Here is a 27,799-nt window from a genome sequence, read left to right on the forward strand (position 1 = left end):
GAATTAGAAGTACTGCCAAGCCAGTGAGGTGGAGGCCATGAGGAGCGCTGTGGTCCTCCACCTCCCTCATGTATACGGCTTACAGGCCCTGGACTAATGGGACTGATAAGAAGCAGTGGGGCCCGGGGAGCACTTCGCCATCTGCTCTCCTACAGCGGCTCCATGTGGTGAGCGGTGCCTGAGTGTAACTCCCTCTCGGCCTGATCCGGGTGCTCCTCACTCTTTTTCTTCCACAACCTCTCCCCGGGCTCTCGCAGAGACTAAACCTTGCAGTGGTGGTGTGTGGTCCTCGAGAACCCCCACCACTCTAATATTGTTCCTCCGTGCTCTCTCCTCCTGTTCTTGAAACCGGGCCATGATCCTCCTATATTCCTAAGTGTGGGAAAACAGGGCTGATTGCAGAGGCCCCCTAACTTTTTGCCCCCATTTTCCACTTTATGCTGGTGTTTTCCTGACTCTGATGGTGCCCTGGGTACTGCTAACCAGTCCCAGGGCCTGTGCTCTGTGTAAAATGGATATGCAAATTAGGCTAATTATAATTGGCTAAGTCAACCTACCTATAAGTCCCTAGTATATGGTAGGGCATGTAGGTTTATGGACCACAGCATAGGTGGTGCACACCTAGGTGCACTGCTGAGGTGCCCAGTGTCATTTTAAAGGCAGGCCTGCCTTGCTGGCTGCTTTTAAATTAAAGTTATATGCAAATTCGACTTTGGAATTAAAGGTACTTCCAAAGTCTTAAACTACCTTATTTTTACATATAAGTCACCCCTAAGGTGTGCCCTATGTGCCCCTAGGGCTGGGTGCCATGTAACTATAAGCAGGGACTTTATAAAAATAGATTTATAAGCCCTGGTGAGGTAAAAACAGCCAAATTCGTTTTTCCCTCATTGAAGTAAATGGCCTTCATAGGCTAGAATGGGCAGACTTTATTTTAAATTTTAAAGTCTCCTTAAATGTTACATACCAAGAATTTGGTATCAAATTGATTGTTGTAATAAATCCCACAACTTCCAGTTGTTGGATTTAATATAACTTGTCCAGGTAAAAAGTTTAGACTTTACCTAAAAAGTTGCCAATTTCAGCTCTGCATTGTTTTTGCTGCTGTGCTCTGATTGGCCAGCCTGCAGCAGCTTCTGCCAGGCTGCCTTGATGAGGTGTGAAGTGGCCAGGCTTCACACAAAGGAATGTGCTTGGGGGAGAGAATCTCCCCTCAGCAGATGGTGAGGCAGGAAGGGGGAGGGCTGCCAAACTGGTCTTCAAAGGCAGAGAAGGACATTTGGAGCACCCAGCAACACCCCCACATCCTGCAACCCCAGACAATTAGGTGCCCCCTTGATTAGATTAGGAGAGGGCAGGAGAGGGGGGTGTTTATGATTTTTAGCCACACCAGTGGGTGGGCTCAGCCAGATGTAACCTCCAAAAATCAGATTCATCCATGTTGGATTTTTAGAGACTGTTGCCTTCTGGGATGGATTTTTGCCACACTTCCCAGGAAGTGGTCATCACAGGGGGACGACCCTGACCCTGATTGGAGAACCAGGGCCCCCCTGCTTTTCACCCAGGAGCAAGGATAAAACTGGCAGACCTGCACCCACGCCTCAGATCCCCACCAAATTTCAAGAAGAAAGAACTTAAGGAGAAGAAGGACTGCCCTGCTGGACCCCTGGCCTGCACCTGGAACCTGCACTCAGAAGGACTGCACCAGCTGCACACTTGGGCTTCACCACAAGAAGGACTTTGCCTGGCTTCAACTGGTTCAAGGAGGGACTCCCTGTTTGCTACAGGTGAAAAATTGCTAACCAGAGTCCCCTGCACCAACTCCTGAAGAAAGCGACCAGCTGACCACTGTCCAGTGGCCAAAAAGGAGTTTGCGCCAGGTGCATTCTGGGAGTTGAAGTCCGCACCCCCCAAGGACCATCACAGAACTTCTGGACCCTTGGGGTGAGCTGTGGACCCCAAAAGAACCTTAAAAGAACATCTGGGTGAAGCCCCAGAAGTTTGGAAAAGATTTGAGAATTTTTGGAAAAAAGCTCCAGAGAGGGACCGACCCGCCGCGGAAATTCTAGCCGGCTTGCCTCAACCGCGACCCGGCCTGACTTCGTGGTTCGTCCCGGTAAAGAAAAACATCCAAAAAAGAGACTAAGTCCGAACGTAAAAAGTTGACCGGGACCTCCCAGCCATCGTATCCGAGAAGGGCTCCATGGACGTCGGATCAAGATCCAGGTTTACCCCGGTCGAAGGATTTTCATCTCGAAAAAACGACTAAGTCCGAAGGTAAAAGTCTCCACCGAGGAAACCCACATCGCGTATCCGGACAAGGGCTCCAGGAGGTCGGATTCAACTGGCAGGTTCGTCCCGGTGAAGAAAAACTTCAAAATAAAGACTAAGTCAGAAGGTAACTTTTTAACCGAGGCCTCCCGCGACCTGTAGCCGAGCAGGGCTCCATCGCGGTCGGCCTGAAAGTTTGACTTTGCCCCGGTCGAGGTGCAACCAGATGACCCGATTGGCGCTTTTTGTTTCTAAGCGCTAGAAAAGTAATAATTCTTTAAAAATTCATATCTCCGGTTCCCCTGAACCGATTTTAATCGTTTTTGTGTCATTTTAAAGATAAAAATATAAACTATTTTTATAAATTGGTTTTGGATTTTTAAACTGTTTCCTGTGTTTTATTTAATTACTGTTTTGTGATATTTGAATGCTTTACACTTTGGCCCTCATTACGACCCTGGCGGTATAGAACCGCCAGGGCCGCGGCACGCGGGAGCACCGCCGACAGGCTGGCGGTGCCCCGCAGGGCATTCTGACCGCGGCGGTAACGCCGCGGTCAGAACAGGAAAACTGGCGGTCTCCCGCCAGTTTCCCGTGGCCCGTTTGAATCCTCCAAGCTGCGCCGCCGAGGGGATTCTGACAAGCCATACCGCCATCCTGTTCCTGGCGGTTCGGCCGCCAGGAACAGGATGGCGGTATGGCTTGTCGTGGGGCCCCTGGGGGCCCCTGCAGTGCCCATGCCAATGGCATGGGCACTGCAGGGGCCCCCGTAAGAGGGCCCCACTTTGTATTTCACTGTCTGCATTGCAGACAGTGAAATACGCGACGGGTGCCACTGCACCCGTCGCACCTTCCCACTCCGCCGGCTCGATTCCGAGCCGGCGTCCTCGTGGGAAGGTTGTTTCCCGCTGGGCTGGCGGGCGGCCTTAAGGCGGCCGCCCGCCCGCCCAGCGGGAAACTCAGAATGCCGGCCGTGGTCTTCAGACCGCGGTGCGGTATTCCTGCGGCGCAACTTTGGCGGGCGGCCTCCGCCGCCCGTCAAAGTTGTAATGAGGGCCTTTGTCTCCTAAGTTAAGCCTTGACGCTCGTTGCCAAGCTACCAAGGGTTGAGCTGGGATTAATTTACTGAGACCTAACTGTACCTATGTGGAGGTTAGTGGCTTGTTGCTAGGTGTAGGTACCTACCTGCCCTACCAATAACCCATTTTCCAACAGAACTGCACTTGACTCTCTAGTCTCTTGGAGGTGGACTGCAGATGAGCAATGGCTGACTCCTCAGTTGTGACCTTTTCCGTGACATTTTTGAGGTCTGCACAGAGGATTGTGACATCAACTATCACAGCATCCAATTTTAGTTCTAGTGAGCCTCTGAGGTCTTAAAAGGCTGCCATTTTTGCCCCCAGTCATAGTTTCGCTGGGGGATTCTGCTCCTACTCAGCCCTCTCTTTGCATCCTCCTCCACCCTAGTCCTCTTGGCTGGTCTCAGGATGGCATATTTGCCCATTTTGTTTGCTTGCGGAGGCGGCTGCCCCTTGTTCCTCACCAAGTTGAATGGGGCACTCTCTCCCAAGTTGTTTGCGCTTGCACTCAAGCTTTCTGTGGCCTGGGTACATCAGGATCCTGTGATATGGGGCATCGGACCCGTGAGAAGTGGGAAGAGTGTATTTTGCTCTATGCTGATGACATATTGCTCTATATCACCAATCTGCATTGGTCCATTGACAGGATTTTCCAAATTTTTAAGGAGCACCCAGGATATCAAATAAACTGGGACAAATCCCTGGTCTTTCCACTGGCAGTGCCCCCCCCGCCAACAGTGCTACTTCCAGCCTGCTCTGCTCCAATTGCCAGAGATGGTTTTACGTACCTGGATGTTCGTGCCACCAGAAACCCAGAATACAGGTGAACCTCCTCCCACAATTGAGTAGGCTACAGGGATGTAGACCAGTGGAGGGCCCTTCCACTATCACTATTGTAGAGGGCTGCCTTCTATTAAATATTGTCACTACTGTAGCTAGCATATGTTCTTCAGAGCACTTTCTACAGGGTTCCACTACAGGTGTTCAAACAAATTGAACAGGAAGTCATACTGTTACTGTGGGACGGATGTAGTTCTCGCATACCATAACATAAGTTACAACAAGGAGTGTACGAGGGGGGCCTCGCTCTTCCGGATCTCCTTTGGTACTACTGGGCAGTGCAACTAGTGACTGTCAATGACTTTGCATTTGCAGACCAGACAGAGACAAGACAGAGATGTTGTTTCGAGTAAAGAGAGATGCGATGGGGAGTGGAGACTATAAGTCCACATTATTTAAACAACTGAGTGAGCAAGCCTTGCCGATACACACTGGCACTGTAGTGAGGGTGTGGAAAGAGGCAACACATTATTTGGGATGGGGGAATACCCTAACTGCATGAACCCCCCCTATGGAATAGTGAAATCCTGCATGAGGTTAGATCTGTGACAGGATTTAAGAAATAGGCACTTCTGAGTATTGAGCATTTGGGGGATGTTTGGAGGGAGGAGGCTTTGGTCATGTTTGATGATCTCTGGCAAGAGTACAATATGGTGGGGACCAAGCACTATATGGACACACCTTTCGCTGCCATATGTTGGAGGGTGATCAGCTGCTGGAATCTGCCCCACTGGAGGACAGCCTCCACTCAGAAATGCAAGAAAATAAGGCAATCGCTATGATTTAAAAGAAATTGATTAATAATTCCCCAGATACACTGACTGTCCTGCGCACAACGTGGGAGGGAGAAAGAGCGGTACTAGATGATGATGACTGGGAGGAGGCAAAGCAGAGCCTCAGGGAGGTGGCAATACAGGCTTGTTTCAGATTGATCAAATTGCGCACATTACACAGGGAATACTATTCCAGGGTGTTCCTACACCATATGGGCCGGGGAGACTCTCCGCTTTGTCTGAGGCAGTGTGGGCAGGTGGGAACCTTCTTTCATGTATTATGGACCTGCCCTGAGATACAGCGCTTTTGTGATGAAGTTATGGAAGTCATGACCAGGGTGCCCGGTCAAGAGATCCCCTCAGACTCTGAACTGCTTCTCTTAAATAGAACTGGAGAAGAGGTCTGGCCAGAGTACCAAAGGCTATGGCTTACAGGGGCAGCAATTGTGGCCAAGTGCAATATAGCACATGCCTGGAATGAGCACATCTCCCTGAGTAGAAGAATGACCTGGACTGGTTCCAGAGGGAGGAGAGAGTGGTCTATCAAAGTAGGGAATGCCCCAAAAAATAGGACAAGAGATGGGGCGGCTGGATTGCTTACAGGAAAGAAGAATGAATGGAGGGGTGGGAAGGAAAGTAGAGGTGCGACCCATCCTAGACCTTTCACTGCTATTGTTAACAACAGTGATGCTGCATGCTTATTGTGTCACAATACTGTATAAAACACTGCCATTAATCTATTCTGAGCAATAATTGTTTTACGCTGACTAATAAAAGGATTTGTTTTTAAAAGAAAATGCAATGCAGAGGGGTCATTATTTCACATGAACTGGAGCTGCCCAGTGCTTCAGCAGTACTGGGAATCTGTGGTGACATGCCTAAATGATATTTGTGACAGTAATACGGGGATATCTCGAAAGTGGTGGCTTCTCAATATTTGGGACAGAAAGGACTTTCACTGTATGGATTGGTCTGGATGACACTGGGGTTAATGGTGGTTAAACGCAACATAACAGGAATGTGGTGGGTGGACCAGGCACCACTAATGGCTGATTGGAAGTGTGACATGGGTTGGTGCATGCTGGCAGAAAGGGAGGTCTATGAAAGCAGAGGATGACCGAACAAATGTTCCAAAATATGAATGAAATTTAACACAAAATGGAAAATGGGGCAAACTATGTGCTCCAATTGTAGGCACCAGTGATGCTATCGCATGTCGGAGGCGTCCAGGCTTCGATGTTGTCATTTGACTGGCAGGATGGGGGAAGGTAAGATAGTTGGCTCCCAGAGACAAGCGTGGACTTATCGCAGAATGCAAGGCTAGTCACAGATATTGTATCAATGTTTCTGTTACTTGCAATAAAAAGATTTCTAAAAAAAATAATATATATATATATATATTCCACTAAAAAAAAACGAAATACCGAGGCTCAAAAAGTGGCGGTCCGACCAAGGTGTCGGGAAACACCATAATTAATTGAAGCAAATTTCTTGTAATTCCAAGAAAGGTCAGGACACTTCCAGTGTGATCAAAATTATTTTACTATCATACAGATTGTTCCTCCCAACGCGTTTCAGCCGTAGCCTTGTTCACAGATGGGGGAGCTCAGCACATTATCACACAAATACCTAAAATCAACAAAATTGAAAACAGACAAACATAACATACAGATCAAATCCTAATGAAAACATGGCGCCATATTTGACTGGTCATTTATATAGGATATACCTATCTGTGCTTAAATACTATTCTTTAACCCCATATAGTTTGACCCGAATAACATATGTATTCATTGGATATGATTGATTATTCAATCCTGTCCGGCTACCCTTCCATAATGATCTTGTTTTTTCTTGCTGTATGTCATGTTGCTATTCTCTATATCCCATTGAATATCTACCATATGTGCTAATAATCCCATATTACAAAACAAAAGAAGCCCTGTGTGTAGAAAAATCAACAATGCTATAAATATTCATAACTCTATGTTTAAAATCAGCCTTACAACCTTACTCTCCAACTTATACCCAGAAATAACTACCCCAGATGACTACTCAATTCCTCACTAGAGTTGAGTCCTCCTGGTGCCAATGTCATAAATCTGATAATATATTTTTACTCCAAAATACGCAGGGTTTTTTGTCTGTCACCACCTCGTCTGTTGCTCTTAACATGATCACATACCACATAACTCAATAGTTCCTCATTGCCTTGGTGTACCTCTTGAAAATGTCTTGCAACCGGGTAATTACCATCATTATTCCTAATTGCCCTCATATGTTCTAGAACTCTTTTTTTGGCCCTATGGATGGTGCTGCCAACATATATTCTCTCGCACTGACATTTCAGACAGTACACACAAAATTCCGTATTGCAGTTAAAATGTCCTGTAATTCGATGTTTGTTACGTCCATTACCCCAGATGATATCTGCACAATTAGTGCTATATCTGCAGGCTTTACATCATTGGCAGCAGTAGAATCCCTGAATAGGGGCCCCAGTCGGTGTCATATTATCAGAACTCATTACCATATTGTGACTTAGATTATCCCGTATGGATCTGCTTTTTCGAAATGTAATAGATGGCAGATCCTGCACAACATTACTTAAATGGGAATCCGTTTGCAAAATATGCCAACTCTTCCTCAATACCTGCCTCAACCGAAAGGCTTGACTCGAATAGGTAGTAATGAATCTTATTTTTTGTTCATCATCCTTAATATTATGTACGGAATACAAGAGGTCTGATCTGGTCTTAAGGTCCACCTTATCAACTGCTGTCCTAATCAATGTATCGCTATAGCCTCTTTCCGATAGTCTTTGGCACATCACACTACATTCCTGTATATAACTTTCACCAGTACTGCATATTGTTTTAGCACGTAACAGCTCCCCATATGGAATACTCTTTATAAGATTAGTGTGGTGTGCACTATTAGCATTCAACAAGCTGTTGCCAGCTGTCGTTTTTCTATATAGTTTAGTTGCTACCCGATCTTTGTCTATACTCACCTTCACATCTAAAAACTGAATTACTGTCTTGCTGTATTGTGCAGTTAACTGTATATTGAACTGGTTCAAATTCATTTGCGTTACAAAGTCTTTAGCTGTTATTTCATTGCCTCTCCATATTATAAAAATATCGTCAATGTAACAACACCACAAAATCACTTTGTCCTCAAACTCTTTTAGATCCTGGGATACCTGCTCCTCCCACCAGCCCATGAATAAATTTGCATAGCTGGGGGCGAAGCAGGTACCCATTGCTGTCCCTTGTAGTTGTTTATATATTGAATTATCAAACAGAAAGAAATTATTTGAGAGACAGTACCCGATCATATCACAGATCATTTCTGTGTGGTCCAGATAATGAAATGGATCGAGCCCTCATTAAGTGTCATACAGCCTTAAGACCCAGATTGTGTTGAATACAGGTGTATAAGCTTGTAACATCCATGGTTATTAAAAGGAAATCATTTTCCCAGTGTAAACCATCCATTAATTTAAAAAACTGCGTAGTGTCCTTAACATATGAAGGTAGACATTCGACAAAAGATCTTAAGAAATAGTCAATATATCTTGATGTATTTTCCAACAATGAAGACATCGCAGATACAATTGGTCTACCCGGAGGATTAACATTGTCGTTATGGAGCTTGGGAAGTAAATACAAAACTGGTGTCTTGGGATGATCACATTTCAGAAAGTGGTATTCCTCCCACTCAAGTAAGCCCATTTCCCTCCATTCGGCCAACATATTATGGTATTTAACTGTAGACCTCTTTATGTCAGATTGCTCAGTTCTGGCATAACATTCTCCTACCCTCAATTGTCTCATCCCCTCCTTCAAGTAAGCTGTCTTATCCAAGACTACTACGTTACCACCTTTATCCGATTCACATATCACGATATCTGGGTCTTTCGCTAATATATCCAATGCGTTACGCTGACTGATAGATAAATTATCTAGTTTCCTGCCTGGTGTTTTAAACCTAATTTTCTTTAACTGTCTGATTACATCTCTCTCAAACACATCAATGGCATCATTTTGTATAGCTGGTAGAAAGGTAGATTTCTGTTTAAAAGGACTGGGACATGTAACACCTGTTTTTAAACCTAAGATCCCCAAATTCATAATCGGGTCATCATGTGCCTGTGTATTGTCGTACAAAATGGATATAGTATGTAGCATATCAATGTCAGAAATCAATAATCTGCTTGTTGTAGCCTTTTCCCCTATCATAGGGGATGTTGTTACCTTCGTCTGAAACCATTTTTTCAGCTTGAGTTTTCTTACAAACTGAAAAAGGTCAATCCTAGTCTGGACATAATCTAAACATTTAGTTGGACAAAACGATAGTCCCAGACCCAACAAACTAGTTTCTTCAGAAGTCAAGAGTCTCTTGGATAGATTGACTACAGTTTTTATGTGGCTGTCCGTGCCCTTGTGGTCATTCTTCCTGGTAGAGACCCTTCTCTTTCTTTTTCGTATTTTCGCTGAGCGGTTCCTCTTCCTCTGCCTCTTGAACCACGGCCTCTGCCACGTGGTTGGAAGGAATCCTTCTTTTGATCTGTCCTCCCTTGATTGAGTAGCCGGAATTGTTTTTAAAAATTGGCCCTATCAATATTTTTATCAGATCCATCAATCTTCCTAGAAGGGGGGGCAGTTGTTATGTCTGATGAGTTACTATCAGAGACATCACTCTCCTCTGATTCATGAACCTCTGTAACATTGGCACCTCTTCCAATATCAAGTATTGGTTCCTTGTATTCATCAGAATACATATAGTCATATTTGCGGTGAAAGGTCAGCAATCTACCCGATTGGTAGTCTTTGAAATCCCTCATAAATTTCCTCTGTTTCTTGGCTGTAATGTCCTCCTCATATTTAATAAGTTTCTTGTCGATAGTGGCTTTCACTTCATCAAAGTCCACCTGTGATATCATAGTCAGGATTTCTTTGGTTATTTGATCAATTTCATCAAGAATTCTGACCCTTTCTTTTGACGCATACTTGATTAGCAGCCTCATCATATTCAGAGAGCTCACTTTTGCATTTTTAGCCCATTCTTCTAGTAAGTCTGGGTCCGGATCTTCATAGGAGGGGATTGTATAGATTCATAGACCCCTAGGAACCCGTTCAGCGTCAATATATTGCTGAAGTGATTCAATTTCCCACCATTTGGACAACTCCCTTCTCATCAGTTTTTCTAGTTTGTCATATAGGAGCTGTGACTTCAATGCAGAACTAGGTGTAGTAGATCCATGTCGTTCTCCTGGGTTATTCTGGGTAAAAAATAATTTGCTTGATTTCTCTTTCCTACGGGCTTCTGACGAGGAAGCCATATCTGTATAGTACTCTCCGTTAAAATTAATTAGAACACACTGGAAAAGGGCAATACTCAAATTGTGAATGACTCGTAGCAAGCAATAGGAGCAGGATTCACGTGATTGTTCTCAATACAGAAAGTCATGTACTCAAATCCTTCTTGTTTCTTACATAAAGTGCCTGCACAAATACAACAAAACAGTACCGGCACCATGCAGCCGTTTCCCCCTTAGCTTCCATTCTTGTAGAAAAACAAACTACTTGTGATACGTGGATTCCTGTAACGTCAGCCCGTATCTTCATACGATGTTTTTCAAGCAAAGGAGGGAAACATTCCTACTCGTTGAAAAAGTGTTCAAACAAACTGCTTGTGATACGTGGATTCATGTGGCGTCCGCCTGTATCTTCGTTCGATGTTTTTCAGGCAGAGGAGGGAAACATTCCTGCTCGTTCAGGAGTGCCGAGCTAGCTCATACAACGGCACCTCCTACCATTCAGCCCTCAAATCTTTTGATACGCCAAACAGGCGTACGCCACATGAATCCACGTATCACAAGCAGTTTGTTTGAACACTTTTTCAACGATAATGTGCTGAGCTCCCCCATCTGTGAACAAGGCTACGGCTGAAACGCGTTGGGAGGAACAATCTGTATGATAGTAAAATAAATTTGATCACACTGGAAGTGTCCTGACCTTTCTTGGAATTACAAGAAATTTGCTTCAATTTATATATATATATACACACACACACATATATATATATATATATATATATATATATATATATATATATATATATATATATATATATATATATATATTGCCTGCAGTGTACCTCTGCAGGCATCAAAGTAGTTTTTGGGGTCCATTGTGTCTTCAATCAACATCTTATGTAGGATACAGAAATTAAGACAGCCATTCTGTAAAACTGTGTGGCCTCAGGAGGTGAGAAAGGACAGGGAGTACTTTTGGATGGTCTATATTAGAGTCATCTCTTGTGCACGTGGCTGCCGCATGAAAGAATTAAGGATGCTTCGCGGATGGACTATGATAAAGGCATCTTATTGGATGGACTATAATAAAGCATCTAAGCTACAGGGATAGAGGCAGATTTAAGGAAAGTGGCTCTGCACCCAGTGCAGCGACACTTTCCTTGCGCCTCTTAGCACCCACCTTTAATGTGCCGCATTTAAAATATGGAGCACCATGGCGGAGGGTAGGGGGCAATAGTGTAATTTTTTTTATGCTACTTATGTACTCTGCAGGAGAGGCGCTAAAATGTTGCTGATACTGCTGCAGAGTACATAGGGGACCATTATAAATAATAACAATAGCGTCTTGCCTGACAGGACTGGATCTTGTGGTAATGAGAGATGCCTAAATTCCATGTAACACTGCTTTCTGCCCAACAACTCTGCTATTACGGAATACGGGTGCACCCCTGTACTTTTAAGGTTAAAAAGACTGCAGTCCATTTTTCCTCAACTCTCGGTCCCCTTAGATGGATTAGCACCAGACTTCATAAGAATAATTCTGACTTTCGTCCTTCCAAAATGCTAGCAGTTTGATTAAAGAGAGAAAAGCTAGAAAAGAGTCCCAAAAGAAAAGATTTTCGATTCAGCATTCCCGTAAATGTTTTCCTTTTCCCCAAAAAACTAGGCGCAGAGAAAACACTTCAAAGTTGGCATACATCTTGCGCTTTGGTTTATTTGGTGCCTTTTTTAGGTCGAGCATGGCAGCCGCAAGCGCTGCTTTTCCAACGTGTTAGTATGTATCTGGGCTTTTAACCATGCCCACCTCACACCCATCAGTACCACTAGTTCCTGGGCTTGCGCTGTAAAAATCCTTTGATGCCACTGGTAAATAGTTTACGTTTATCCTCCATGGGGAGGTTTTGTTTTCGCCTTGGCCACCGCCCCTGTTACATGGCTAGTTGCACTTTTGTTGATAAGTTTGACTGCGCTGTGAATCGGCTCGCTTATGTGAAACTGTTTTACTTTTCATTTTCAATTTATGTGGCAAGAAAAGTCCAGTTAGGAGTTTGTGACGCTAATAACCCTAACTCGAGCAAATGCGAGACCCATTGCATTGCAAATGCTTGTTGTTATGTGTATTGTCCTTCAGCTGTCTGAATTATGATCGAACAGTAAAGTTTCTATTGAACATACACTGTTTTTGTATACGTCAGACACAATTTGATTGGCTGAAGCCATTTAGATGGGTGCACACCAATCACACTGTGTTTTAGTTCAATGTAGCACTGGGAGGAGAATTTTAGAGGCTCAAAATCTCGCCATCTTATCCAATGCCAGGGAGTGTTCTTTGAAACTTCATCTGACGTTTGACCTTCCCAGTCTTGCCTAATGGCTGGAAGCATCTTATGCCTACCTCCCTTTCTCAAGGGTGAGTGATTATGGCCTTCCCACTCGTTCTGGCCTAGCATTAGGAACAGGGGGTGTTCTGCGAGCACCCCTCCCCATAAACATTGCTAAAGGATGGAGGTTTTGTGACTAAAAAACAAAAGATAGCAAATCCACACGTGGAAGCTTATAGCTTTCCTGTACCCCCTTTCCCTCAAAAAATGAGGATGTGGGAGGCCTAGAACAGCTGATACTACCACGTAGTTCCTGTTTTGTCAGTGCCATCATTTATGTGAAATATGGATTTCATCCAATGGGATGCGTAATATCAGCACAGTTTCCTGCCTGGCAACAAATTACTCCAAACTTCGTAACCTTCTAAGTTAAACAAAACCTGAACGAGTCATTTTTAACTGCACCAGCATCTCTCTCTTCAGCAGAGAGAATGTGTTTTTTAATTAAGCAAAATTAGTTTCTTCCAATTATTGCTACAAAATCAACATCCTATATATAAAAAACAGCCAACATATATATTTAAGGGGACTGCAAAAGAGTGACCTGGAGCAAATAAACTTGGATTTCCAATAGGGAAACCTTTCCACGCATAACTGGAAATGCTGAATCAATCTGCCCACACTTTTATGGCACAGAAACCTTTTAATTTTTCGGTGCTTTTTTGGTTTGGTAAAATACATTCTGCCGTTTGGGGCTATTAGAAAAAATGTGTGTGTCAGGTGAGCAAGTCAAAGCATCTCTATATTTCATATAGTTCCCTACCATTCTGCACATTATGCAGAAGGTTGCTCATGTTTTGGTAGCTGTGCAGATGGTGTTCCCAGATAGTAAATTCATAAACACACATACACACATATGGTCCTTAAACTCAAATCCCCAACACATAGCAGATCTCCAATCACACGTACTAAGCCATAAAAGAACTTTCTTGGACATGTAGGACACAATTCAAAAAGGTACAATTACATGTGTAGATCTACTCATGTTTAAATCTACTCCAGCATTGAGGTGTAACTCTCCACGTTCTGCTATTCACCTTTATTGAGTGGAGATTTACACCTAGGTGTAGACATACATATAACCATCTCCTCCAATGAGGGTGGACCTCCTGCAACTGAGTTTACTAGCGTGAAATTACTATTACAAACATACCACCTCTTGGTGGCACTCTCCACCACGAGACAGAAATGTCCCTGTAGGAAATCAAACTTAAATTTAATTGTTATTTTGTTTAGGTAAGTATACATATTTTTATGTGAAGAATAAATGGAAAATAATTTAAAACAATTCATATCAATATGAAACTGATAAAATAAAAACTTACTATACATTACCTCCTCAAATTAAATTTGTAATACATTATAAAATAATTTAAATATAGTAAATTAATTTACAATTATTGTTTTAACAGTAATTTAAACATAGAATTACCCAATTAACCAACATCAGTATCAGGTTTATTTGTATTTAATATTTAGCAATCTTGGTTAAATGGTATCTATTAAATTATTTAAATAATGTTGACAATTAAGAAATTAGTTTTTTCCACGAGGGTTTTTAGTTTAATTCCATGCCTCTGTTGTTTTCTTTGAGATTGTGTTTCAGTAGTACAAGTGGTTAGCTATCTGTTGTGCTTGACTCTTTTGTGGGTGTGTATTATGGTACACATGTTGGTTCAAGAGAATTCTCAGCCCAGGCTTAATCATTACCTCTTGCACCATCAACTTCATCTTCTGTAGATTCTGCAGCCCTGTCCACAGCTAGAGGAACATGGGATCCATTTTCCTTGCCTCTCTAATTTCCAGCAGCTACCTGTCTTGTAGGCTAGTTCATCATGTAAAGCACCTGCAGAGACAAGTGGAGTATCTCCAGAATGCAGGCGTACCTGGTCATTGCAATGGTTGGCCACCAATGAGTTTGAGAACTCAAGTTCTCTATTTACACTATGATCAGTCACAAGACATATAAAACATTTCATCCATTGCAGTACCCCAAAAAAATCTCTTAAAGTCACAACAATTAACAGATAAACATAAATGGAATTGGTGTATTTAGGCTAATTAAATGTTTCTCTTTTAAAAAATTTGTTTCTGTTGTTTTCTTGACTTTACAATTGTTGCTACTGCTTTTCCTTAAATTTCTCTTAGGATTGCCTGCTACTTGTGTAAAAGCTATAAGTAGTGGAGCAGAGATTCCATAAAAACTGTGTTTTGCATTCATATGATTGAGTTTATTATGTTGATAGTGGTTCAATTTCCCAAACTAATAACCCAAAGGCCATGCTCTGTGCCTGTTGGTCAAGGTCGCAGGCTATGTTCAGCACTCAGTGGGGAGGGGTATGATGCATTGGGTGTGTTTGAATTACATATTCTGAACCTACCTGGTAGAGCTAAGAGGGTTAGTAAAACCCAGGATAGAGTAGCAATGGCAGGGTGTGACTAAAGCCATGACCTGTGTCTGCTGGATACAGTTGGAGGCAGTGTCCAGCAGTGTTAGGGAATAATGGGCACAATATGTGCCCATAGGCTAAGACCCATGCCTTTTGGAAATATGTGATTGCAGTGCCTAACTGCCAATGGTACCTGAACTTCAACACAGGGATGCCATGGATCACTGAAGCTTATTCACACCTCGTAAACTCTAGTCTCACCTCCAGTGCTTAATTTGAGCTGGTCGGTAGATGCAAGTGGGGCACAATGGTACTCATTTCTGGGGATCACCAATTATTTGACTTCTAACCAGAGCAAATGAGGGGAAAGCACAAAGGAGAAAGAAGGAGGAAAAGAAAGACAGAAAAAACTTGACAAAGGGAGAAAGCAAGAACATGCAAGAGTAAGATAAATGGGCAGGAAGGTTCTGAAGGTGAATTATAGAGTCATGAGGTTGAATCAAGTCTACACAGCCTTGGTATTCAGCACACGGGCATTCAATAGCACTGGCCGCGAGCTTCTGAACAAAACTTTGAGACACCAGCACATATCCTTTTACACATTAAGCACTGCTCACCTCTACAGTAAAAAATAACAGAGCAGAACAAACCCAGGTGAAAATGAGAAGGGGGAAGGAAACACCTGTCAGCAAGAAGCAGAAGGAAGACTGATATTAAAATGACACATAATGGAGAAGGCATAAATAAAAACATAACTCACCATTAATTTATTATATTAAGTGTACTAATGACTTTGCAAAACACCCATGTCTCTGCTTCGCCTACGTAACTTGCCTGAATATCCTCTATAGGAGTACATTTATTCTTTAGGAGCTATAAAAAAAATGGAATAAAAAAGAAAGAATGTAGTAATGTTGTGGGTTCATTTTACACTTTACTTGGGCACACATATTTTACCTAAGCTTAGGCCTGCGACCCATGGCCATTCAACTAAATATGTGCTCTCATTTCATTTATTCAGTTTTATCCATTTTTGGATAGCCTACTTTTCAGCTGGGATGTTTTATTTTTCTAATCAGCTGTGATTCTGCAAATGTGTTGTCATTATTTCTGTGCATGACATTTCACCATGTACCTATGTCCAAGGCTGACAAGAACAGTACATGATAATCCAGCTAGCAGGGTCGCCACAAGTGTATGTAAACAGTACAACATTTAGGCACATGCCCACGTCAGGCCTTTTTCACAGTACAGAAAATATAAAAACACTGTACAAGCCAAGGGAAAACAAGGAGCTCATTCCGGCCAGGATATTTATCCATGCTGCATGCCATTCCACTGCTGATCTCAGCCCTGTCTCTACAACCAGCCTAGGAGACAGCAGACAGACCCCTATCTTCCAGGTAATTGGGGTGTGTTCTCCTTTTATGGACTAAGTACGAACAGATTGGGCTATCACCGCTATGCTCTCACTTAGGAGTTAGAGGTTAGGTAAAATTCATACATGTATGTTATTCCAATACACTGCAGTTGTTTATTTTCTTCTCACTGGTAACAACAATCCTAATCCTATTATGTCTCATTGCCCTTATAATTGCAGCTCATGTATTCTATTTTAGATTGCAGTCTTTTCAGTAAATGTATTGAAAACCATTCTGCATCTGTTCTTTGGCCTATGCATGTGTATGAGACCTTTTGCTAACAAGAGAAAGGGGTGAGATTTGTCAACTACGACCTCCCCTGAGACGTTACTGAATGTTATGTATCAGGCTGCCACAAATCACTCTAGGTTTGGGTGAGGTGCTACTAGCTAGCCAAAAGGACTGGGCCGACAGCTGCCAAGATGGTTTGGGATTGACTCAGTCATCCACAAATGGTGGTGCTGCCGCCCCGAATCGAGCAGTCTTGTTCTAATAATGATAGTCCTACTACAGTAATTCAGATCTGATGCATTCGTATTTTCAATATATCCTAAATAAAAATACTGCATAGAAGTTCATATCTTAAACTGAGGAAGTGGCAGTTAAAATATACACGAAAGATATTGCATAGAGGTTCATACCTTAAACTGAGGAAGTGACAGTTAAAATATACACGAAAAGAAACTGATTTCCCTCCACAACTGTCCAGTCCTCATTTTACATCAAGTCCTCAAGTTAAATCCAGTCCTCATGTTACATGTCCTAATGTTGGAAGAGTTTACTATCTAATCATACGTGAAAGGGTGAAGAAGGATTTCTCTGTTTTGAAACAGCACTAGGGGATGTATGGCTTCAGTGACTACTGTGATATTTCAGCTCAAAGTTGAATTGAGACCTTCTTCCGGGGAAGTGGTTGTAGTCATCTCCAAGGTAGAGTATTATGACCTTTCCTTGATGGTTCTTGGTGGTGGAGCGGTGGGATTCTCTGGAGAGTGCTACCAGTAAGGCACGTTTAAAGTGGTACCACGGATCACAAAGCCTACACAGATTTTCCACCCATGCCCTCTAGTCTTCCCATAATCAAACAGAACAGCGAGAAAACAGTGAGGGTAGAAAGAAATGAGAGAAAAAGATATGCGTGTGCTGTCCAAGGAAGAGGAATGGTAAACTCTGCTACTATGGCTCAGTTCAGCAAACAGATCTTTGAACATAACAGGAGATTGATGGCCCTCTTCCAGTTAGTTTCTTTGAATAGGGAGTGGTTTGGTTGTCTTATAAAGTGTAGATCCTCCTCATGTTAGTAAGGAAATGGACAAGGAGGGAAGGATTGAATTGACAGAGTATAAAGATAATAGGAACAATCCATACCATATTTGGATCCACATACCACTAAGTCACACCCGCTGCACAATTTGTCAACGCATTTCGACCCAGAATCAAAGCCCAAGCTGATATTCCGAATATACACATTTTATGCTTTTTTTCACTGCAGATTCCCTTCTTTTTAGCTTCACAAAATCCACCTGTAAAATCGAAATACTATCATAAATCGAAGGCAGCATTGATTTGAGTGTATTTCCCAGACAAACAGACATCTCTTAACGATGTTTAGCAATCACAAATAAATATTCCTTCATAGGAATTTGATAGCTTTCAAAATGGCAAAGAACAAATGGTGGCTTACAACAAAGATCATCTGTGGGTACACCAAAGTCAGCAGCTCTGTGCTTGTGCCAATTAGCGGTAACAGGCCAAGTAATTGCCTAACATGAAATGTATAAACTCGAGGAAAACGGAAATAGCCAACCCGAGTACAGAAACAAGCCACATGAAAATTCAGAAGCCAGCCTACGAGTGTCCCTTTATGGTGGGTATATAGTCTTCACTCAGGGCATAACTAGAATCTGTAACCAGAGAAGCCATTTTTAAGCTCCCCTCTTACACTCCTCCTAGTCGGGGCAACTCTCTGCAATGGTAACTTGACGTCATGAAAGTGCTCAGGTGATCTATGGAGTACGCTGGGGTGGGGAATTACAAAATCCATTGCTTTAAGCTTTAAGGCTTATTCTGGTTCTTATTTCGAACAATGAGAGGAAAAACCCCTCTCGGCCTGATGGCTACCCCGACGCCATTATCGGCAATGGAAACGCGATTTGTACAGCCGGCACGTGGGCCGGCCTGGTAGGGACTTAATCTCAGGCAGGAATGATTTACTGTGATTGGCTGCGCTTGTCACGCTTTGTGATTGTGACCTCATTTTGACCTCCTTGGATAGCAAGTCAAGGTTTCTTCCACAACACAAACAAAGGTTAAATACCTTATTTCTCTTGGTGGGTAGAGCGAGTTATATTTAAGAATCCATCCTTCTCAGGTTTGAAATTGCTTCTTTATTTTGTCTAAAACTACTTTCCGCATTTTCAGTTCGCAAACCGTTTTTTTAAACATTATGTGAAGTGTTCCGGCACTTTCGTGCAATGCGGCTTTGAATGACAACTCAGTCATGTCAGGCGCCTCGGCTGAGATTTCAAAGGATGCTGACATTGTGGAGGAAAAGTCCACACTGTACGCAGCGTTCATTCTTTTGGCTGGAGTGAGGGCATCTTTCTTCAGGAAGCAAGCATGGTAAGGCTAATTAAAGCCCCACTACAAAAAGTTTTTTTTTTACTAAACCTTTGGAAAACATGGAAATCCAAATTACAAAAAGCTCCACTTCTATGAATAGGAGGCGTTTTCTGATATAAAATAGTTGACTTTGCAACCCAGTAATTCTGAATTATAGCCAGATGTGCCTTTGAACATATTGAGCTGTGTGCAAAGCAGGTACCGGGAAGTAGAATAAATAGTCTAAACGCTGTCTGGAGCATCTCTTACCAAATGCCCAGTACCTGACCATCCGAGGTGCCTTCTAAAATAACAAATCTCCCATTTCTGTCTAGTTGTATTGTTCCAGCAATGTACGGGATTTCGGTGCTATCTATAACAGTGTCCCCCTAGCATAGGCCAAATAGCTCTCACCAAATACTTGAACACTCCATTTCCTGTGTAGGTTATTAAGCTCCTCCTTGGAAAAGTGTGTTTCCTCTAGAAATTACACATGCATTTATCTGTGTTTTAAGTAGGAGTATATTCTGTAGCATTTCAAAGGGCGGTGGCCGTCAGATGTGCATTTCACGGTATAAGGTTGTATCTGGGGTACATTGTTTAGTATAAGTAAGAGATGAGGGCTTTCTTGTGGATGCTGTACCAGCATCAGGGCATAAGTATGCATGCAATGTTATCTGTCCCAAAACATCTTTGGGATGTCAGGAGTTCAGCCCCACTTGCAGCAGTGCACTACTTATCAGTAATGACCAAGCATCAGACCTAATCAATGGTTCTCTCAACAAGTAGGTTCTGACCATAATAACCAACTGAACAAAACCTTGGGCTGTGCATGTGTTGATACAGATTCTTGATAGGGTATATTGTGCCTGGCAGCATGTTGCATGTTTCAGTGTTCCATATGGCAGGGTGCTCCTTTGCAGGGGGTCTGTGCCATCGGATGTCATATAATGTTCTCTGTCATAGACATGATCACTGGGCCCAGTCCAGGGACAACCGTTGCGTTCTCCGAGGTTGGATCCAGATCCTTTCTAGATGCATCCTGCTCACTGCATGATATGAGGTCCTCCCCTTGCAGCTTTTGCCCAATCCATCGTTAGTCCCACTGATAGGTGCAGTCAATTCCGTTTCCTGTTGCAAGAGAGAGTGAGCTGAATACCGTGCCTTAATGAGTCTTGCTGCTGAAAACTCTTTGGCCTACCACCAGGACAAGGCTCCCCCAGAAAAAGTGAAGAAGTGCGTAGCATCATTCCCAATGATCTCTAGCTTGCCTGGGATCATTAGTGAGTATTTCTAGTCCATTTGCTGTAGGTGGCTCTTGATCTCTAGGAAGGATTTGCGCACCCGCTTTACTGTGGCAGTGTAATCAGGGAAAATGAAGACCTTGCTACTGTCAATGACTCACAACCCCTGCATCATGCCACTAGTAGGCTATGGTTCGAAACAGACGCTCATTGATTTCCGTAGGTGGGGTCCCCGGTGCATGTGCTCTGACTAATAATTGGTATGCCCTCTCCACAGAAAAAAAAATAGAAAGGCCATGGGGGCACCTCATTCCCCTAAGAAGAGCTCAGCACTAAGGACCTTTGAACTCTCTCCGGAACCCCAACAACACAGATATTATTGCACTGGAAGAACCCCTCTGCATCTTTTGCTCGGTCTTTAAGGTGTCAAATTCTATTGAGGTGAATAAGAAATGAACAAGGGTTTAATTCCATGGTTGTATGTTGGAATAACACATTGTTTTACCATGCATGTTGTTACATTATGGGCATTACAAGAAATGTGTCTTTACCATGCATTCTTTTATCACACATATTGTTACAACAACATACCTTAGGGAAAGCATTTGACTTTGGAGAGGTATAATTTACTATTCCAACTCCAGTCTGCGCATCCGTTGGTGAAAGCATTAGACTTTGAAGTCCAATGCCGCTTTCCCTAAGGCATGTCATTGTAATGATATGTATGGTAAAGAAATGCGTGTTAAAGACGCATTTGTTATAACACTTGTGATGTAACAGCATGCATGGTTCGGACCGGTTTGTGAATGCTGTTTCCCTTATTCCAAATGTCAAGATCTTAAGATAGACAATTCAGAGTCTGCAGCTGTATTTGCCAGCTTCCTCTGACCAGTCCTGAGTAGGCCAACATCTAGAGGAACATTGTCAATTTTAGACTCCACTGCAGTTCTCATTTCCAGGATATCCTACAGCATCCTGTCAAACCTATAATTGGGGGCAGTGTAAAAATGCTACCTGCACAAACCCCCACAAAGTGGGATTAATATAAGCAACTGTCAAACATGTCTGATTGTACATCTCCCATGGTCACCCCTCTTCACACATCAAATGTCCATCTGAGGTGTCTCCCGGGGAACATTTGCCCTAGAAGATTGTGGTTTTATTATATTTGGTACCATTGTGGTCTCCCAGGACCATCCTGTGCCTCAGTCTTTTGCTAATGGTGCAGCCTAGACCACAAAAGGTATACAATGCACTGCTGCAGGCAAGTAGCTCCCTCACCTCGGAAGGTCCCCATCCTCCTTCTGCAGTCCAGGGGGCGTACCCCATTTGTAGGTATCCCGTTGGATTACTGTTCTCCACTGGGTCATCGTCTTTCTGCCTGTGAGCCTGTCTCCCTGGCCTAACATGCCACGCCGGTTATCTCATGGGGTCGAATCGCACTGGACTTGGTGGAATGCTCATCAGATCCAGCAGGTTATTTCCATGCCCTTAGCAGTGATAAAGCTTACTGCTACACAGATGGTCGCCCCCTACTGTCCTATTACCAGACCACTGTTTCACTCTATCTCTCAGCGTTAGGTTTACATTGTTTACCGGTGAACTGTGTCTTAGAAGCACTCCTCCATGTGACCTGCTGCCCCACACTAGAGGTGGCCAGATGGTCAACAGACTGGGTGCTCTTCGAATTCAAGCGCTGTCTTGTAATTTTGCCTGCTAGGGACTGCAGGCTCATCAGGTTGCATGTCCTTTAGAAAGTTCTTAATTTCAGTTGAAGGTTAATCTTCTTCTTGGCTTTTGGCAGCAGAAGTCTGCTCTACTGCCACGCCCCAGCTTTTTAGAATACAGGTAGAATGTCTTCTCCTGTAAGACCCTTACTCCAGGAATCTCAGTATTTGGTTCTATTGCCTTTGCCTTTCTTACTGGTATGTGGGTGAACCTCAGGCCCCTCCATTCTAGTTGAGCTCGTGTCAAATATCCATTGTACTGCTCCACAAGGCCAGTGCCATCTTGCTTCTCTTTAACCTCGAGGTCAGGCCCTCTCTGTGCATCAATCACTATCACCAGCACTGCTTTGCCATCTTTGTTCTAATATATTCAGCTACATTCTGCAGATCAGATTTCAGTACCATGTAGCACTTGTTGAGGGGTTGTATGCAGGATAAATACTTTCAAGGGCAGCAGCCAAGGTGATCATTAGTCAGTTGTCTGGCTCCATGTGCAGCTTGGCTATTCCCCACCAAACTGCCTTCCTTCTAAACATTGCTGAGGCTTTGAAGAGTACTGTTGTAGCTCAGAAGTCTCATTTTGTAGGTAATTTATCTTTTTGGTGCTTATAATTTTTGAGGGACCAGGCTTCAGAGGTGGTTTTCTCCATCCAGTGGGGCCAATTGCTCAGATGGACCAGCTCTAATCCCCAGAGGAATTTTCTTCAGGAGGTCTTTTGGCCTCTAAATTGAATTTTGTGAGGGTGCCTGAGTTTTTAAGTTTCCTTCATCAGACTTGTTGTCTGCCTGGGCTGATGATACATTCACCTGCGAGAAGGGGGTTTTCCACAGCCCCTCCACAGTCAACAAGCAGAACGGCCACCTTCTCATGGCTTTGGCTGTTTTGAAAGGCTCCTGAGTTTCAGCACCAGAGTTCAAGGGGAACCCTCCAGGGCCCCCTCAGCAGGTCCATTCTCCCAGCTGTTCATCAGGGGGTATAAAGGGGCCACCACCACTTACCCAGGGGAGACACATCCCAGCCCCGGGTGTCAGAGTCAAAGTGCATCAGTTCATCTTCTCAGTGGGGTCAGATGGCTTCTCCTTCCAGCTGAGCATTCTTTAGTCATTGTTGCTCCTTTGTCCAGTGTCTTCTGTAGTATCTCTCTCTTGTGCAGGGGTTTATACATATGTGTGGAAAAATATGGAAGTTAGGCACCTCTGCACAATCCAAGGGTGACACATTATTAGCAGACTTTTTAATATGATAACTTCAAGTGCCCTATGAAAACACCAGGGGTTTGGCCTTCCCTCTTTTTACCCCCAACTCGCACAGCTGCTGATACCTTCCCACTAAAATCTCAAAGAACAGATCTTTCTGTGGTGGGCTCCAGAGGCCTGGCCTTGGGCTTGTCCAGGCTAGGTGCAGTGTGAACAGTTAATTAGCAGGTGCAGATTTCCTTGCAATCCCTCCCTTTGCCAGGAAAAGGCCAAGCACTGTTAATGAATCTATTGTGTGGGGAGGCCTTTCATCCTCCTTCTGGCCAGCTGAGTAATTAACTTGGTTGAGTAAAGTGGGCAAAGTCCTGGAATCTGATTATGGCTGAGCCATGAAAATCTGATAATTCTCAAAGAGCCTTTATGAGTAGGCCTGAGCAGGATTTTGATTACACCTGAGAAATCAGAGTAATTTTAATAATTCTGAGTTACTCTTTGATGCAGAATTACTGATAATTATGCAATTATTCCTCCTCACATAATTAGGAGTAAATTGGAGGGTAAAAAATCCTACTGTGACAGCACATTTATGGAGGGTAAGTGGCCACTCTTGCTCGCTATTCATTTTCTGCTGCATTTAGCACTGGTGTTTCTCAACGCAAAAAGTATCCTCACATCCATTTTGGAAAATAGCAGTAATGCGGTAGTAAGTTACAATCCCAAGAGCACATTTTGCGAACCGCTGCTCGCTTTTCATATTCTGTTGCATTTAGTGCTATTTCTTAGTGCAAAATGCATCCTTACGTCCATTTTGGATGTGAGGGGGCATTTTTGTGCTAATTAAAAATGATAAAGGCAGAACTACTCTCACAAAATTCAAGTGTAATATAACTGAATTCCTAAGTACTTCAGCATGATTACGCTACTCAGAATTATGCAAGTTACACCCACCCCTAAGTAGCAGTAGAGTTATCACAAAAGTGGCAGTGGATCTGCACTTGGTTTACGTGCTCACCCTGAAGTCAATATATGACCAGTATCTCCAGGCCTAAGATGGCAAAACCATGCTGCGGAGCAGATTTCACCCATAAGATATAATACCATGCATAAACAGACTTTCAGTAAGCACTACAGACCTACTGTATTTATGCCCTCAGCACATTTTTAGCCCTGTGTTAGGTCAGCACCTATCCATGAAGGGTCCCTTCTGTGACAGGCTACCTGTGTGCAGATACTAGGCTGAGCAAGCCAGTAGTCTCACACACTCAGCTGGCACATGTAAGCACACATGTGTGATTATATGTTCTTGTCTAATCAGCCCAGAGCCTCTTAGCCTAGCTCTGCTGAAGTTGCCTTACCTTAAAAGACAGACATTGGTGCTTAGCACTCCCTGTCCATTTCCACAGAATGTACAGTGAGAGAGGCTCAGGTAGCGAGACTCACTCACAATAAAAGTCCAAAACTGGGTAGTCAAGAAGCAAAAGATTCAGGAGGATCAAATAGGCGGAAGCCATTTCTTACACAACCTGTATCATCCCCAGACAAATGATATGGCTTATAGAGCAAATAAGTTAATCAGTGAGTGTGTGATGTCTTCTGTTAAGACAATTATTGATTTATTAACTGCTGTAAGGGCATTTTATGTTTTCTTGCAACTCTCTGCACAGCACTATTGGTGTTAGTCCATTTTGTGCGGTAAGGGGAGGTGTTCCCAGGACATGGTGTGTCCAACCTGGCCAAGTGTATAGAGTTGTGGAGAGCATGGGCCTGAAGGTGACGGTTCAGTGAATGAGAAAATAAGGAAGAGTCAAGTGGAGAGTAACTTGAGGTATGACTATTTGAAGTGTATGACAAATATGAAGGTGCAGGTTAGTGATGTGGTGCATATTAAACATCCTGAGCATGTGATAAATATGAAAATTAGCATGCTGTAAAAAACATTGTAATGAAGGTGGGCAGAATTTTGTCAAGGTTTCAGATGGTCACTGGTGGAGTTTGGACCAAGTGGCAAGGTTGTGGTACGATGGGGAGTGATGAGTGTGCAAAAGATAATTGTGATATTAGAGCTGAACAAGGTATGCCAAGAAAATCTTCATTCAGGTCATTCTCTGAAGTTGTATATGACTTGCATGGTTATGCAAAGACTTTAGACAACGAGTTTCCAAAAAGCCAACAAAGTGTAAGGACTTTGGTATGATGTAGATTTATCCCTGCTTTTTGTTTTAGTATGTTTTAGTGTATGGAGCTCTTGTAATTTTCGTTTGATGGCAATATTTTTATTTTGTTTGTCAGCATTATGTTTGGTTTTGTTTTTCTACGTAGTGGTATGGGTCTGTACTCGTTGTGTTGCTTTGAGAAAAGGGAGATGTGCTATATTCATATGTGTGTGCAATGCTGGCTTGGGCCTTGCAGCTTACCTTAGCTCCAGAACTGCATCTTTGGCTTCAAGATGTCTGGTGGAAGCTGGATGTGGGCACCATTAGTGCCAGTTGTGGTGATTGCTGGAGTTGGAGCTGGCATTCAGTCATTCTAATAAAGTTCACACTTGTGCTCCCAATCTGTTGCTTTGAGTGGACTTAATATTATGTTAAATAGGTCTGAATAATGCCAATGAAGCACAAGGTGCGTCAGCCTGAGTTTGAAAGTAGTAGATTAGAGCCTAGTGCAGAACAAAGTGTTCAGGTGTTTGTCTGATATCCACTAGTTTCATGTGCAGTTTCTACATGTGCCAAAGCCTACCTCCACCCATCGACTATGAGCCAAGCTGTCTTTTCTCACTTTCTGGAAATTAAGGACCACCAGAATTTCTTTATCTACAGTAGCATTAATTTGCTGCCCAATGGGAGACTGTGAATGAGTGACAAAACTGGGAAAGGTAAGCACTTGAACTAGTAGACAATACCAATGGTACTGGAGTGCTTTTCATGTTGTACAATAGTCAGAACTGAGTTCTGACTATTTGAAGGTTGAGTCAGTATTCCACCACACATACAATATTCATTGCTGTTACAGCGGCTCTACGCGTGTGGTAAAGTTGCCTAGAGGCCTCGGCAGCACCTGTTTATGGAAGAACTGGCCTACGCCAAGAATTGGAGCCATTCGCCAATCTGAAAATCCCAATATTTAACAGATAAACTCGTAAGAACGAGTGCTTAAGATGTTGGGCCAGAAATCTGAAGTCTGCCTTTACTGCCTTGGAAGACCTGTTGATTTCAGAGTAGTTTGTTTGACTTCAAGTACCAATGTAAGCTATGCATGAGGGTAGGTAGCATTAAGGCTCCGGTCCTTCTCTACTCCAAAGAATATTTGTGTGTCAGGTACGTACGTATAAACCTGGAACCCCTAAGTTTAATAGGCAGAGTTGTAATGGGGGAGTGTAAAAGGACAGGGAAGACCCTTGCTGCACTCTAAATGTACCTACAAGTTGCCTACTAAATAAATATGAACTATTATATTGCTACCACTGCACGTCAGACGATGAAATAATCCAAAGTTCCCAAATTCTCCAAATTTTGCCTGTATTGGGTAGAACAGTTGGGAAGTATTACCTCTTGGTGGGTGGTGCTTCTGCAGTGGAGCCACCTACTCATGGTTAACGATGTTCCCTCCATCCAGGTGTGTAAGTCAAACGTAGAACGTCCCTTTATTGATCAAGGTCCCTCACTGTTTCAGCTTTCATAGCAAATGGTGGACTACAGTTGTATCAGCAATAAATGACTGATTACCACCCCCCAAAACTAGCCCATCACTAAATATTTTCCGGTCTATTCGAGTTTTCAAGAGAACTGTGCTGCAGCTTAACGTATTTTTGTTTAAAAGACTGATTTTTGCAGGTGATAAAGAAAAATATAAAAGTAATTATTTTTTTCAACTATTTTGAACATTTGGTAATAAGGTGATCCCTTACTGAAATATATTTTTACTTTAATAACGCTTTTCAAAAACATCTTTGTATTCATAATAGTGGCTTGTTTTTATATAGCACTTCCTAACACACTCCTGTTGTTTCTAGCTCGCTAAATACCAAATGTTACTAGTACACAATTTATGGTACTCATTGATTCAGCCTTGCACACATGGAAGGCCTTTGCTGGGATATAAACACATGAACTCCAAAAAACACATTTGTCAGTAATGAGGGCTCGTTGAGCTATCCTGTCAGCACTTTACACTTCCCCACCATCTTTAGGAGAAGACTGTTCCATATAAGGTTATTCCTCAGCCTCCCTAGGTACATCCACTGTTGGATTGGTTCCTCTTCTGTTAGGAAAGCAAAATAGAAAAACAGGGAAGCTGTTCTTTACAGGAAGGGTGGTAAATCCATATAACTGTCTTCCAGCAACTGAAGTACCTCAAAAAAGCAACCAGACCTGACACTGACACTGCAGAACAGTAATGGTGCAATTGAAAATACAGATCTGGAGATTCCGTAGAGCACCGGTGCCAAAGAAGCGTCCAGAAGGGATGTATCCAAGTCACGTTTGCAAGACACCCACATAAAACTAACGTATAAACAATTAATCTAAACGGAATTAATTGACATAGTCAGTAGTTA

This window comes from Pleurodeles waltl, chromosome 3_2 (assembly GCF_031143425.1).
Source record: "Pleurodeles waltl isolate 20211129_DDA chromosome 3_2, aPleWal1.hap1.20221129, whole genome shotgun sequence".
In the NCBI taxonomy this organism is placed as follows: Eukaryota; Metazoa; Chordata; class Amphibia; order Caudata; family Salamandridae; genus Pleurodeles; species Pleurodeles waltl.